The 14,272-nt window shown below is 41.2% G+C and overlaps 1 protein-coding gene across 13 annotated transcripts in view; it reads left to right on the top strand.

Annotated features, from left to right (window-relative positions):
• EIF4G3 (eukaryotic translation initiation factor 4 gamma 3) overlaps positions 1 to 14,272 on the top strand; it is a 1,426,031-nt gene that overhangs the window by 204,638 nt on the left and 1,207,121 nt on the right. The window lies entirely within an intron of this gene.

Genomic DNA, 14,272 nt, shown 5'->3' on the forward strand with positions numbered 1-14,272 from the left:
AGACTGGTGCAGTTTAAGATAATACATCGTATCTACTACACTAGAACCACATTACATAAGCTACAGAGAGCACAATATCCGTACTGTCTTCGGGGATGTGGGGAAGAGGGTACCTTTTTCCACACTATATGGGAATGTCCAGTAATATTAAACTATTGGAGGCAGGTGCTACGTACAATTTCCCAAACATTGGAGCTGTCCCTTTTGCCTGAACCACGCAAATGTCTCCTAAACATATGGGACACTAACGATTTTGCACGCTATGGGCAGGTCTGGGCCACACTGGGTTTCATGATTGCCAAGAGAGATATAGCGCAGAAGTGGGGGGCAGGAGGCCTACCAACGTTGGCACTGTGGTGTGGGAACATGGACCTCGCAATGTTTACGGAGCGAACGGTATATGCGAACAGGGGATGTCCGCGTAAATGAAACAAACTTTGGGCGGCCTGGGGAGACCTTTGTGATTTACTGCCAGAATCGATTGTAGATCGTTCAGATGATGAGATTGAGGAAGAATAGGATAATGCTGTAACTGCGAAGGCTGACATGACTGTATTCGGAACTTTTGTGGTGGTAATGTATTAATAAGAACTGAGTACCCTAAGATGCATAAGGTGAATACTGTACAATCATTGACTAATTGTTGTAATACCTGTCAATGTGGAGTTTGTTTTACTTAATAAAAACTTTAAAAAAAATAAAAATTATATGCTGCAGGATTAAGTGATTTGCCCAGAAACATCGCCTACCAAGGCAAAATATTTGCGGTATAAGAGCTGGAAATCATGCTAAAATAAACTATTGCCGAAAACATTACTTTTGACCATGTCATGAATGATGTAATATGTGACATTATCAGCAATGGATTGTGGGCACGCGAGTTAGTTAGTACAACTAACTACAACGGGGGAATTTCAATGGTTTTATACGAGTGAAATGTGTAGCTAACTATAACACTCCTAAAACCTATGGTTTTTTCAGTAAATTTCTAAGGTTTTTTTGAAATGCTAATTCCTAATTAACTTGTCTGAAACCTATGTTTTATTCAGTGAAATAATAATAAATAAATAAATATATATATATATATATATATATATATATATATATATATATTGTACTTAGCAAGCAAATCGGTTTGCTGACGATGTAAGAGGCACACACGGAGTCAGATTTATAAAGCTAAAATGCTTTAATCGGTGCTTTTAGTATCCTCTCCCCTCCAGTTCGACAGACGCGTTTCGCCTTCGCGGCTTTTTCAATGTCGAATAACCCACAGTGTTACAATGATTATAAACCCAACCTTCAATTCCATGGCCATGGAAACAAATGACGGACACGAATTCAACCAACTATACAATCGTAGAGCGGCGGCCATCTTATAATGGGTAAAAGTTGTGATAATTACAAAACAATCTATAAGTGCAAGTGCTTAAACAATATTTGTGCAATATTGCGTTAAAAAGAGTCAAAATCCACTCCTAATATTAATTCATGAAGAACAGGTCTATTGATTGTAGTTATACAACTTTATACTTTACTCTCTTCGTGACCTGTATTATTTTTCAAAATCTCAGCAGTTGTCACAACTGATAAAGGGAAAAGTTCCAAAATTCATAAGAACATTATAACCCCCTATTATCGTGTATAACTACCTACTGAGTTAACAAAATTGAGCCCTGTATGGGCAAGAAGCTCCCAACATAATACTTGTAAATATGTCCAGATACAAATACTTGCTTGAATAACAGTTAATTGTTGTAAGGTGACCCCTATATCCAGGGCCTTTTGGAGGAAAAAGGGAAAGAAAAGTAGGTATACATGTTACTTAATAATAGACCTGATTTCTATGTGTATCATTCTGACTGTATAAACCTACATATCTTGGTTCACATTTTCATGCTAGATGGATACTTATACAACACATTTAAAAAAATAAAATAAAAATAAATATATATATATATATATATATATATATATATATATATATATATATATATATATATATATATATATATATTACCTACTGGCGGTCGCCAGTAGGTATATATAGTTAGGATTTTTTCTCTATGGGTTTTTTGAAAATTCTATGTCTAATAACTTTGGCGTTTGTGGACGGAATTGGCTGAAATTTTCAGGAAAATGGCACATTTTGTTTCTGTGTTTCTGAGCAGCCCTTGAAAATTTGGGGGGGGTTCGTCAAGGGGGGGCCGAGAAAAAAGGGGGGTCCCAAAACGTGTTTTTAACATTGAGTTTTCCATAGGGCGGTTGGCCTCACTTTTAGCCCGAACGGCTGAATGGATTTGCACGAAACTTGGCAAAATTGTAGGGACTGGTAGCCCGATGTGCCTTTTGTAGGTCTCAATATATGTGCTCCAGTGGATTTTGAGAAATTAACGTTTAAAAAAAGATATATATCTGTAACAGCGGACCAGGCAGCGCTCCGGTTCGCGTACTTTACGCGCAACGGAGCTTTGTGAAGCGAAGCTGATTGGTTCTCCGGCGTCTGTCAACATTCCAAAAAGTCCGTAGCGGCCGCCATCTTGTCTCTCGGTAGGATCGAGAGACAAGAGGAGGTCAAAACAAAGGGGGAAATAACTATAAGGGGGCATAGTAGATCCTCGCTGACCCCCTAGGTTTGATGTGGAGGTTTTAAAAGGGCCCCGCGGGGCAAAAAAAAATAATAATAATAATAATCGAACGGCTGAATGGATTTGCACGAAACTTGGCAAAATATTAGGGACTGGTAGCCCGATGTGCCTTTGCTAGGTCTCAATATATGTGCTCCAGTGGATTTTGAGAAATTAACGTTCAAAAAAAGATATATATCTGTAACAGCGCTCCGCTTCGCGTAACGGAGGTTTGCGAAGCTGATTGGTCATTCTGTCACTGGGCTATAGTTGGGCTACATCTGGCTGATATTTGGGCTACATTTGTTTTTTTGTGTGTCTGGCGGCCATCTTTGGGCTACATTGGGCTACATTGGGCTTCATTGGGCTTCATTGGGCTACATTGGGCTACATTTGGGCTCCAACATATATATAGGCCAATGTAGCCCAATATATATTTTTCAAAGTTAATTTTCGTAAAAACCACTGGAGCATATATCTTGAGACATAGCAAAGGCACATCGGGCTACCAGTCCCTACAATTTTGCCAAGTTTCGTGGAAATCCATTCAGCCGTTCGAGCTAAAAGTGAGTCCAACCGCCCTATGGAAATGAAGGAAATGAATGGGTAATTTGTAATTAGCAAATAGCTAATCGCAAACTAGGAATGGTAAAGAATCGCTATTTATTCCTTAAAGTTCGCTATTTAGGAAATGCAAAAAACTTTGATGATACATATGGCGGTTCATCTCTAACAAGATAAGAAGCATAGGGATACATTTATGATGACTGGCGCATCACCAGGGATGTGTTAGTCATTCTGTGCCGCTGTTCCGTCACCTATGGTGTGCTGCATTTACAATGCGGCGCATCATGGGGCAAAAACAGCACAGATGCGTGCTGTATCTGTGCCGTAAAGGTGGCGCATTGCTGGAGTTGTATCGCAAGTGTGATGAAGCTCCAGCAAGGGTCGGGGGTGCCCCTGTCGCAGGGTTTCTGTTCTCACACAGAACTGTGGACAGAGGATTGGAACCTCGGCGAATTAGGGTGTCCCAAAACTCACGTTAGTAATCAAAAACTCCTTAGCAAGCTAGGTACAGTGTCACATTGGATATAACAAACTCTCAATGTTTAGACAATCCAGAATATGAACTTATAGTACCTCAGGATACGTGGAACTCATGAACAGTCGGTCGTTATATATTTCTTAGAAACCAGAACATGGAGTTAAGAAGAACACATGTGTATTTGAAATGTTTATTTACTAATGCCGTCTTCTCAGGCGTAGTATCTTAGATAATAGAAGTACACATATTATCAGTAGCAAAATTACCAGCATAGTTACTAGTACATAAAAAGCGAATGGTGACAGTATGTTAACATGCTGTAAATGAATAAGAGATAGCAACACTTATAAGCAGCCGCGGGCCGTGGAGGGAGTTACAGTGGGGCAGGGAGGCGGGGAGGGGGAGGGGCAAGGTAGAGAGGGCTCCACCCTGCTTCTCCCCCTCCCCGCCTCCCTGCCTCACCGTAACTCCCTCCACGGCCCGCGGCTGCTTATATCTCACCCTCCCTAATACACATATTATATTATTTGCTAAGAAGGTCTCTTTGTGTTGGTTTAGGGCGTGCCCATACTTTAGTGTCTTAGATTTGAAGGAATCACATCAGCATACACCAGCTCTCTCTTCATGTGAACCGCATCAACTGTTGTGTATGTGTGTTCGGCAAAGCAATATAAAACTCGCCTCATGCCCAGAATTGGCAGAAGTTGCACTTATGTTATGAGTATGAAGTCGTGGAGATCAGACCTCATAACAATTCTGTATCGTGTTGTTCTTGAAACTTTAGCACTCGCTGTACAGATATAGTTTAACAAGCAAAGCAGATAGTAGAGCAATAACATATTATTCTCATGTAAACCACGATGAACTACTAGGTGGAAAGCTAAAGCAACAACTAAGTGTCGTGTGCAGAAGTTGCAAAAAAGGAAAAATGGCGTTTAAACCGGTAATGAGCCCATGCTAACTTAACACGGTGTAAAGATATCCAGGACCTAGATGACACCTCCCCATGATCCGGAAACGAACTGAATAAGATAATAGAAGTGCCATCTCATGAGAGCAGATTGCAAGTTTATATGTGGACGGTCCGCAAGGTAAAGCATTAAAAACTAGGAAAATGTAATGCTAAAGAAAAATAAAACAGCCAAGTACTTTATCGAGTCTTAAGCCAATAGGCAAGGTAAATAATAAAAACTTGACAAATAAGTCAATGAATTGTCAATGAAATGCTAGTACTCAGCATATCAAACATGAAAAAGGTCTATGACATAACTGTGTATGCAAAATAAGCTGCAACAGCCTCCAATAGGAAGTCACCGTCTTCATCCGAAAACAGTTCAGCCATCCAATTTAAAAGCGGAAAAGAACATACGTGCTCTCCCAGCACCGGATCCTCTATCACCATCAGAGGACAGCTCGGTGGGTTTTCAAGAAAGCTCTGTTCCAAGAAAGACTGTGCTGCCGCCAGTAAATTCCAGGGACCAAGTAGTCCATGCATCAATGCCACAGCCATAATCCTTTCGCCAGGACAAACCAACTCGTGAGTAATGATAGGAGTCATCAGCTGATTAAAGTCGACGTCAGGAGAAACCGGTCCGCAGAGACACAAATCAATGGCCCAATCGAAATCACAGGTCAGGCAGTGAAATACAGGCTGGACACAGGTGAAGTAGGAGAATCGAAAAGATAATCCATATGCCGTGCTTAATATCGCCAACGGCATTGTGCCATAATATTCTAGCATGCGATTGCGGAACAGTGTCAGCAGCTGCAGGGTGGGAGGTTGCATAGGAGGGACATCCATATTTAAAAATGTAAAAAAGCACAAGAGCGTCCGCTGGTAATGCAAGTAAAAATGCCAATCCACGAACCGGAGTGGAGAAAATGGAATGAAAGGAAGCAGGGATGACTCCAAAGATTTTCTCAAATGAAGTCACGAGACCACTGGTAACAACTTTAAAAAAGTGCGCCAGGGTCTTTGTGGAGGATGCGTTAAAGATAGTCGGAACCATCTTGCTGAAATTGAAAGGCAAATCTGAATTAAAAGTATTCCTTTTATCGTAACAGTAAGTGAACGGGTTATTTGCTGCAGAAATGTTCTATTTCCTCCCACACATGAACATAGGGAGTTTTCAATCTGGCCACAAATACCAACCTTGGGACAGATTTCAACGGCATGGCAAGAATAAGAGCTCTTTTGTCTCAGAGAGAGGTGGCCTTGAGTTCGGCCCGTGAAACTTTCGTGCTTCACATAGCGAACACCCGTACAGAGGTGCAGACCCTTTTCAATTAACTCAGAACAATCTTCATTATTGAGCATCAAATAACTACCATTTTCCAACAACTTGAACGTGGGGATGATAGCAGGAACTGGCGTGCCTTGCAACACGCAAGCCATATTTGGTCGGTGTTTGTTGCATGAACCGTGTAACTGTATGTGCCTACACATTAGTGAATGATCTGGCGTCTCAGTGCATTCCTCTCCATTCAGATAAACTTCTTGATCATCTTTGAAACATCTGTATGTGTATGGAAGCGACCAGACCTCATGAAGAAAAGCACTACCTAAAGGTTCATAACGACCTATTGGTATATATTTCATACAATTTGAAAACTTATATAAAGCAAAAGGCAGCGTTATTAAACCGTGGATAAGGCACGTTGCCAAAAAACCCGCAATCCTCTGTTGATGATGTCACTGAGCATGTCATGAATGATGTAATATGTGACATCATCAGCAGTGGATTACGGGTAATAGTATCTCTAGTTTACTCCCCTATAGCTGTCTTTCTTTTAACATAAGTGTCTGTTTCCTTCCCTTATACTTACTGTTTTTGGTTCGCTTCTAGTTCGCGTACCGGCGAGCGAACTGGGAAGCGAACTAAGAGAAATAGAGGTTGGCACAGTTCCAAATATTGTACCAATTTTTTAATAACGGGGAGGTAGTTCTGAAAAGAACTTTTTTTTTTATTGTTTTTGTTGTTTTATATTTTTTTTATTATTTTTCAGAACATTTTTTTACTTTTTTTGAATTTTTCTGAAGTTTTATATTTTTTTGGGTTTTTCTTGGAGGGGGCAATGAAAACGATTCATTGTAAAGGGCTCAACAGGAGCAACAAAACAAAAAAAGAAGTATTTATTATTTTGGGCGTTTCGTACAAACTTGCATATGATAGTCAATAGCTCTGTTGATCAGAGTGATGCTTTTTTCTCCGTAGGAAATGAATCCATCGCAAAATACGCAGGTGTGTTTTACTTCACCAAATTTCATTTGTATATTTGGCACCATTTCCCTGCCCTCTGGTCCCGTTACTTCCGGTACAACAGATCTTCTGGCCATAATAGGGAGATTATCTAGGTCGTTCCGAAACTGTGCAGCACTGTAGTTGTTAGGATGCCACCTAGTCATATGGCGATGCATTGTGTAGTTTCCGAAACTGTATTTTTTCTCGGTTCCTCTGGACAGTCTATCTTGACATATAAGGCAAGTTACGTATCTTGCATTTACTTTTTTCTGACCTTTGGGAATTTAAAAAAATTGCCAAATGAAGTTTTCTTTCCGGTGAGACGTCCTGGGAAAAGAAAGACTTGGCATGCTTGTTAATTTCAGCATGTTGGTAACATAACATAATGTTCATAATTCTGGGTTTAGTACTCTAGTCTTTATATGATGTTCACGGTTTTATCTATGAGAATTTAGGGTATAGTACCCTATTTTCTTCTGAGGTTCTTAATCCAGGTGAATGTGCAGGTCCTCTTCAAAGTTCATCCCCTTTGGGTGCTTGGTCCGGAGTCTGATGATCATCCGCGATTCCATTTGTCGTAGTCTTCTGACCACGTCTCCCCCTCGTTCCATTTTGGCCAAAACTTTTGCACCAAAGAAATGCAAAAAGAAATTAACAAGCATGCCAAGTCTTTCTTTTCTTTTTAAATAATTTTTCACTGAAATGTAACAAAAACTACATATCCCATAATGCCTCATAATTGGCTAACTATGGGCCAGTATAAATAGAAACACTGTAGAGGGACTAACCAACCGTGAGCAAGGCCGTGTAAGGCTGAAACGCGTTGGTGGGGTGAAAGTCTTGAAATAAATAAGGCTTAACAAAGACATCCTGATTGTGCCGCCTCCTTTGTTTTCCAAAAATTTACTTGGGTCAGGATCCGACCCCTAGGCAGAGCACACACTGCTGAGCGCGTCCAGAGGGCTGAAGGATCACTTTGCATATATATATATATATATATATATATATATATATATATATATATATATATATATATATATATATATATATATATATATAATTACTTGAAGATTGAATTACCATACTCCGAGCAAATGGTTGTGATAAAAAGTTACCTGATAAGTGTACAAATCTTCATGATCCACTAGGACCTATGGTTCCCAGTTGCATAACTGGTCCCACAACTACAGACACTTTTGTATGTAGTACTCTGCATTTCTACGGCACAGGGGAGACGTTCAACGGGAGACGGCAGTAGAGTGTAATTGAACTGGGACATCTGTTTTGCTCCAGAGAGCCTCAATTTCTTTTGACTGACCGTCTGCAATCCCCAGTCTCAGGGGAGAGGATTCCATAGAGACAAGCAAGCTTCACTGGATGGAGCTAGTAGGCATGTCAACATCATTGGCTGTAGGAAATAGTCTTAGTTCAAGAGATTCAAGACAAAGCTGGAGGATGTCTCCGTTGGCGTCTGTCAGCATGCATGCATTCAGATTTTCAGTTTTTATTGCAGTAGTAGTAGCACAATTCCTTATATTAAAGTTAACACTGCTGTCAATATGTTGGTTTGTAATGTCAACCCTGTGCATCTTAATGGTTTCCCAAGCCATCTTTGTACCAAGTAAACTGTCATGGTAGATCTTTTTTTTTTATGCACTTACTGCTTCTTGTCCCTGACTCTACCAACCCAGCCAAAATATTCCTTTCAGAGATGAAAGAAAATCTCAACCACAAGACTACATTTATTTTCGAGCGTGGTGCTGGCAATTCACATAATAAAAAATGTTGTTTTCGACATGCTTTTCACAGGCTGGTGAAGCCTAGGTATCTTTGAACCCATGTTTCCAATTTTCCTTGACCTGTTATAGGAGCGTCCCTTTGACGTGGAGCTGCTTGCTCTCTCGGGCACATTGGCGAATAGGTGTGAACCACAGCCACCAATATGGAGGGCATCTTTTAAACCTAAGCTGATCTTAAAGCATACTAGATGTACATATTTGATAGGATTGTCTAGTGAAGACAGAATGATTTTGCTCCATGTTTTATACTTGAAGCAGTCTTCATACATATACTCCGTCACTCAAGCTTTGCACTCTTCCATCCATTCGACAGGACTTCTGAGAGCGATAGAACTTATATATTCAGGAACTTGGCTACGGATAGAAGTGTGAAACAGTAACTTTCTTTGAAGAAAAAGTGCAACCACGGAAGGCCTTAAAGCAAGGATGTGTTTTGTCCTCCTGCTTTATAACCTGTTCATTTCTGATCTCACTCGGATGCTCGATAAAGTAAATTTTCACATCACCTATACTTGAAAATAAATCCTTATCAAATGTGCTTTGTGCGAATGACCTGGCGTTGCTGAACTGAATGAGAGTGGGTCTGCAGAAGCTTATAAGGACCCTATTTGAATGTACAAAGTCAAATAGGTTGGAGGTGAATATAGAACAGATTAACATGGTTATCTTTTGAGTAAAAATGAATAAACCGGGCTTGTGCGGATGGGTGGCATAAACATCGAGAAAGTCCCAAAATATAAATTTCTGGCGGTCTGGCTTGACTCGAGGGACTTTCCAGAAGCAAAAAGTGTCCATTTAAAACAAAGCTGACGCCCTCCTGTTGGGGACCAGTATGTAACCAATCCTCCAGGTTATGCAGGCAAAGCTACTACTGGTCATATCGTACAGAAGCAAAATCATGCTGGGACACGAGGATAAGCTGGTGGATGCATTGATGATAAAAATGTATAAATGTGTCTTCCAGCTACCAAAGTCGTCCTCGCTGGCGCAGATCTGCTTACGTTTCAGACTTCCTAGGCGACTTGTGGCTAGGAAAAGTGCTTTCATCAAGTTGAAGATCAGAGCAGCAAGCTCTAACACACTCAATAGTGTGATCTGGAACAAGCCAAAGAGTGCCGGGGCAAGGCAGCTCATGTCTGATACCTTGAAGCTTGATTGGACAACCTACATACCCGGAAGACATGGAACTTTGACACTAGGCCGAATGAGCTAAAAAAGAAAACAAGCATTGGCAAAGCCAATAGGTCTCGCAATGTTTTTTTTTTTTTTTTAATTTCCTGATACGAGTTGGCTTTGTAAATGATATTAAAAAAGTTGGCATAAAAGTCTTTTTTTTGGGCAGTAGTAACACCGAGGACTTATGTGGTAATATCTTTAATTAGATTCTGAGGCCCTCACTATAGGCTACTGCTCAGACACTTGGCTTGCTACTGGCCATGTTATACTTTTCAACAGAGAAAGGTGTGTGCACACTGCAATCTGCCCCATATGTGATTCCACTAATTTTTAAATGTATGCTCCTAAAATTGTTGAAAATTAAGTCCTATAACTATGGTGGCTACTCTACACCATGTCACTACAGACACTGTTTATAGTCCTGTGCTTCTCACACATAAATAACTGATATCACGTGTTAGTTTAATTAGGTCCACTGACACTGACTACAATACCCAGAATGCATTACGTTGGCATACACAAGCTTAGTCAACAGTCAAGAGTAAACTGGTAAGCCTTCACAGGTTTAAATCTCTGACGTTACCCAGAGCTTGGGTGTACTTTACAAACCTGTGTAGATGCACACGCCTGAAACCAGCAAGTTATGGGCGTTTGTCCACTTTCCAACACCTACTCCTTTCCACTGTGGGTTGATATTCACACAGTTAATATTACAACTTGCTCTCCTAAGTGTACTAGTGAGTAAATCAATTTGCCTGTGTAAAGTCACATCTGGTAAATAACAAAATACATGTTATACTTGTACGGAGAGCAGCTGTGCACTTACATTCAATTTAAGTGAGCTCATGGTACCAGGAAGAGGTCCAATGTACATAATACCAAGTTAATTAGGATATAGTAATGTGCTTTTATAAATATGTGAGAGCAGTTGTGCAATTCAAAAGAAAGCTGACGGAAATGAAGGAAGGGGCATGGTTTGGATGCGTCCTGTACCCTCCGGAGGTGTCCCTGCAAAGGGAGTTCACTAAATCTAAAGAAAAATCCTTACCAGTTAATGTTCACTAAAACTTTTCAACTTTACGTGTTATTACACCAGATTGTTTTTTTTATGGAAGATACAGTTCATTTTCCCATTGTCTCCCCAGGCCTCAGTTCTGCAGCCATGCCAGGATCTGGGCACACTGGCAGCATGTGGTGGGGGCGGGAAGGGTCACATAAAGGGGTGCTCCTTAAGTAACTAGAACTTAACAATCTAATGTTTTCAAACGAGTGCAGTCCTGTGTGAAAAGGGCTGCTTGTTGTGCTAAAAGCTGCCAGGAGTCCTAGGTGGGTGCACATTTATCAGTAAATAAGAATGGAAATATTCTAGTGGAAACTTAATTTTTTCACCGAATGCAAAATAAATGCTGATTAAAACAAAAAAGGCGTTCATTAAACTTAATGTAGACAGATACAGATGCAAATGTTGAAAAATAAGAAAGCCTGATTAAGCCGAGAGCGCAAATAACCTATTCAGTTATATAGCGCACTGAATCCCCTTTAGGCGTTGATATGAATATAATAGATCACTTCAGAGTCAGCAGTCATCCACCGACCCTTTGAACAGTCTGAAGAACACAATATATAGACACCCCTCTTTAGTGCTGACTTAGTCAGAGACACCAACCGCCTCTCGAGGACATCCATTAATCACAGACAGGTTCTGCCCTGTTTTATGCCTGCTTTGGGGGGGGAAGGGGGGGGGGGGGGGAGGTATGTTGACGTGGATGGCTGTTTTTCAGCTGCAAAATACCCATGGGTGAGTGAACATGCACTTTATAAATTTATAAATGCATGTTACGTTATGGATGTGCTTTGCTGATATGGTAACAAGCATCCGCTGAAACGGCGCACTCCGTCTCACAGCGCGTCAGTGGGGCGCTGTCACTGGAAGCCATGCCTCCCCGCCTGGTGCCTCCATCTCTAAGCAGCGCCTATGTGATGCCTGTTGCTGGCTGGTCATCGAGAAGTGACTAGCAACAAGGTCGTTGTAGCGCCCTGAGGCACATGCCTGTCCCAGGGGAGAGGCGCTCACTTCTAAGAACCCAGGCGTCCCCGGGGGCGGGGAGGATTCTTAGAACGCATCTGCGCACTAGTGAGCAAATTAATGCAATCACGGGGCAGAGGGTGCACCCGTAGGGCGAGAACCAACCTCTTTCTGTCGACGTGTTGGGTCTGGGCACAGTCAAAGCCTAAACAAAGATTTAAGTAAAACAAGCGAAAGCGCGGTAACCTGACCCACGAGGAATGCAGCTGCCACCCAAGGAGGCACTGCATCTGCCGCCCAGCGCGCCGCTGCTCGCTCCCGCAAGCAAAACGCTGTGGGAGTGAACCTTTGCAAAAGATATTGGACATGCACCAAGACAACAACCGACCCAATGCGTGGGGGAGTCAGACCCACACAAAGTAGTTTAGAGTGCTTACAAGAAGCCTTGCAGAGCAGCGCATGCGCGCTGGATCAGGCTCCACCTCAAAAGCAGTGAACATCAATGGCCGGTCCATGGGCAGACTCTGATAAAGAAGCACTGGCACTGCAGTCTCACACCTGGATGGTTTAGCATATTATAATATCCGAGGAAAGCAATTGTATCTGGGAGCGAACGACTCAAGACTCCCAACAAGTAGACTATTCATTGTGGGGCACTGGACCTTATATCGAAGTGGCAAAATCAACCGATTGAGGCGAAATGCAGAATTTGTGTAGAGGAACGGGAATTGACTTTAGATGTAATATGCCTGTGCCGCGTATTTTTAGAAGCCCGCAATCGACTGCTTAGACCACAGTCCGATACTCTGAAAGGCTGCTATAGCAGACTTGAATCCGTCAAATGTAGCACTGAATGTTAGATTTGTTAAATTCATGTAAATATTCTTGCATATTCTTAGGTCCTCATAGAATAAAATGAAGGTTGAAAATGGTGCTATGCCTGTCTTCTCTTATACACACTTTCTCCTGTCAGTGTTGATTCAAGATAATTTTTTATTATGGCAATGCTTATATTCTGCGATTTTAATTGTTTGTATCAGGTGTGTTCCACTTCCCACGCAATTTTCGTATAATGCTCAGTTTTATTAAGTAAAACATATATAGTAACGGAATTGCTAGGATGAACACAATTTACATGCTTAAGTGGGCACTGTTTTATCATACTGCCATTTTTGTCTTGCTGCACAGGCACATTGGCACTTTCTAGACTAAAGTGTTCTATCGTAATTCTGAGTTTTAAATTAAATCTTTTTAGCTTTTTGTGCTTGGTTGCATTATGATTTTGTACCGTTTCCATCCTATTTGTATGTTTGTATTGTAAAGGGATTTATTAACCACACAATACATAAATATGTATCATGAATCTGTTTATCTAGCCACTAACTCATTCATGCGTTCACACTCTGATGCAACCGCAATAAAAATACACAAACTCAAAAAAATGGGCAAGATAAATTAGGAGAATACAAGTAGAAAAACATGCTGGCATAGACTTGCAAGAGTGGAATTAAACATAGTCGGTGTCATTTTTGCAGAGGTATTGTAAAGGGTTTATCATTGTTTTAAAGTACCACCATGGCCTCCAAATCGCAGAATCTATGTGTTTACCAACGTGGAATAGTAAAGCAATGATACACTAAAGACAAAAGCATTCCATAATGGTATCCCGGTTTAGAGGAAGTGGCATTGTGGGATGCAATGTGCTGAAGATGAAATGAGCAGCAAGCAAGCGGCCTGTTAGCACTGCCTGGAGAGCTGTAGTAGCCTCTTAAGAAACATTAATGTAAAAAAAGTAGATGCTAAGAAATGATAAGGGAATTATAAAAAGAGAAAATTGAAAACTAAATAACTTGCCAAACAGTGTTGAGACTGAAGTACACTCATTTTCAGGTGGTTATACATGTGATTGGAAAATGCGGTCATTCATAGGGCAATGGAGCTAATGACTGATGTGGACTGAACCATTACTCTGTGCACTATGCGGTCCTGAAGCAGAGAGTGAATGACACTCGGACATGCCGGTGGGGGTGGGAGGGGGGTGGGAGGGAGAGATAGGGAGGGAGAGGGAGGGAGAGATCTAGATATATATATATATATATATATATATATATAGTTGCTCCCAGAGATACACCAGGGTGCTCTTCCAGGTGGGGGTGTGCCCATCCAATAGATTCTCGCTACAAAATCCAATACACAGTCTTGTGAAATTAGAAACGGCACTCACAGGGGGGTACAAAGCCAACGATTCTTTATTTGGCTACCAGCACAGACAAGACGCGTTTCGGCGATGAGCCTTCGTCAATTGCAAGTAAGAACGCGCCGCCATTACATTTAAAATAATTTAAATGTAATGGCGG

Source organism: Lissotriton helveticus, chromosome 5_1 (genome assembly GCF_964261635.1).
Source record: "Lissotriton helveticus chromosome 5_1, aLisHel1.1, whole genome shotgun sequence".
NCBI classification, from domain to species: domain Eukaryota; kingdom Metazoa; phylum Chordata; class Amphibia; order Caudata; family Salamandridae; genus Lissotriton; species Lissotriton helveticus.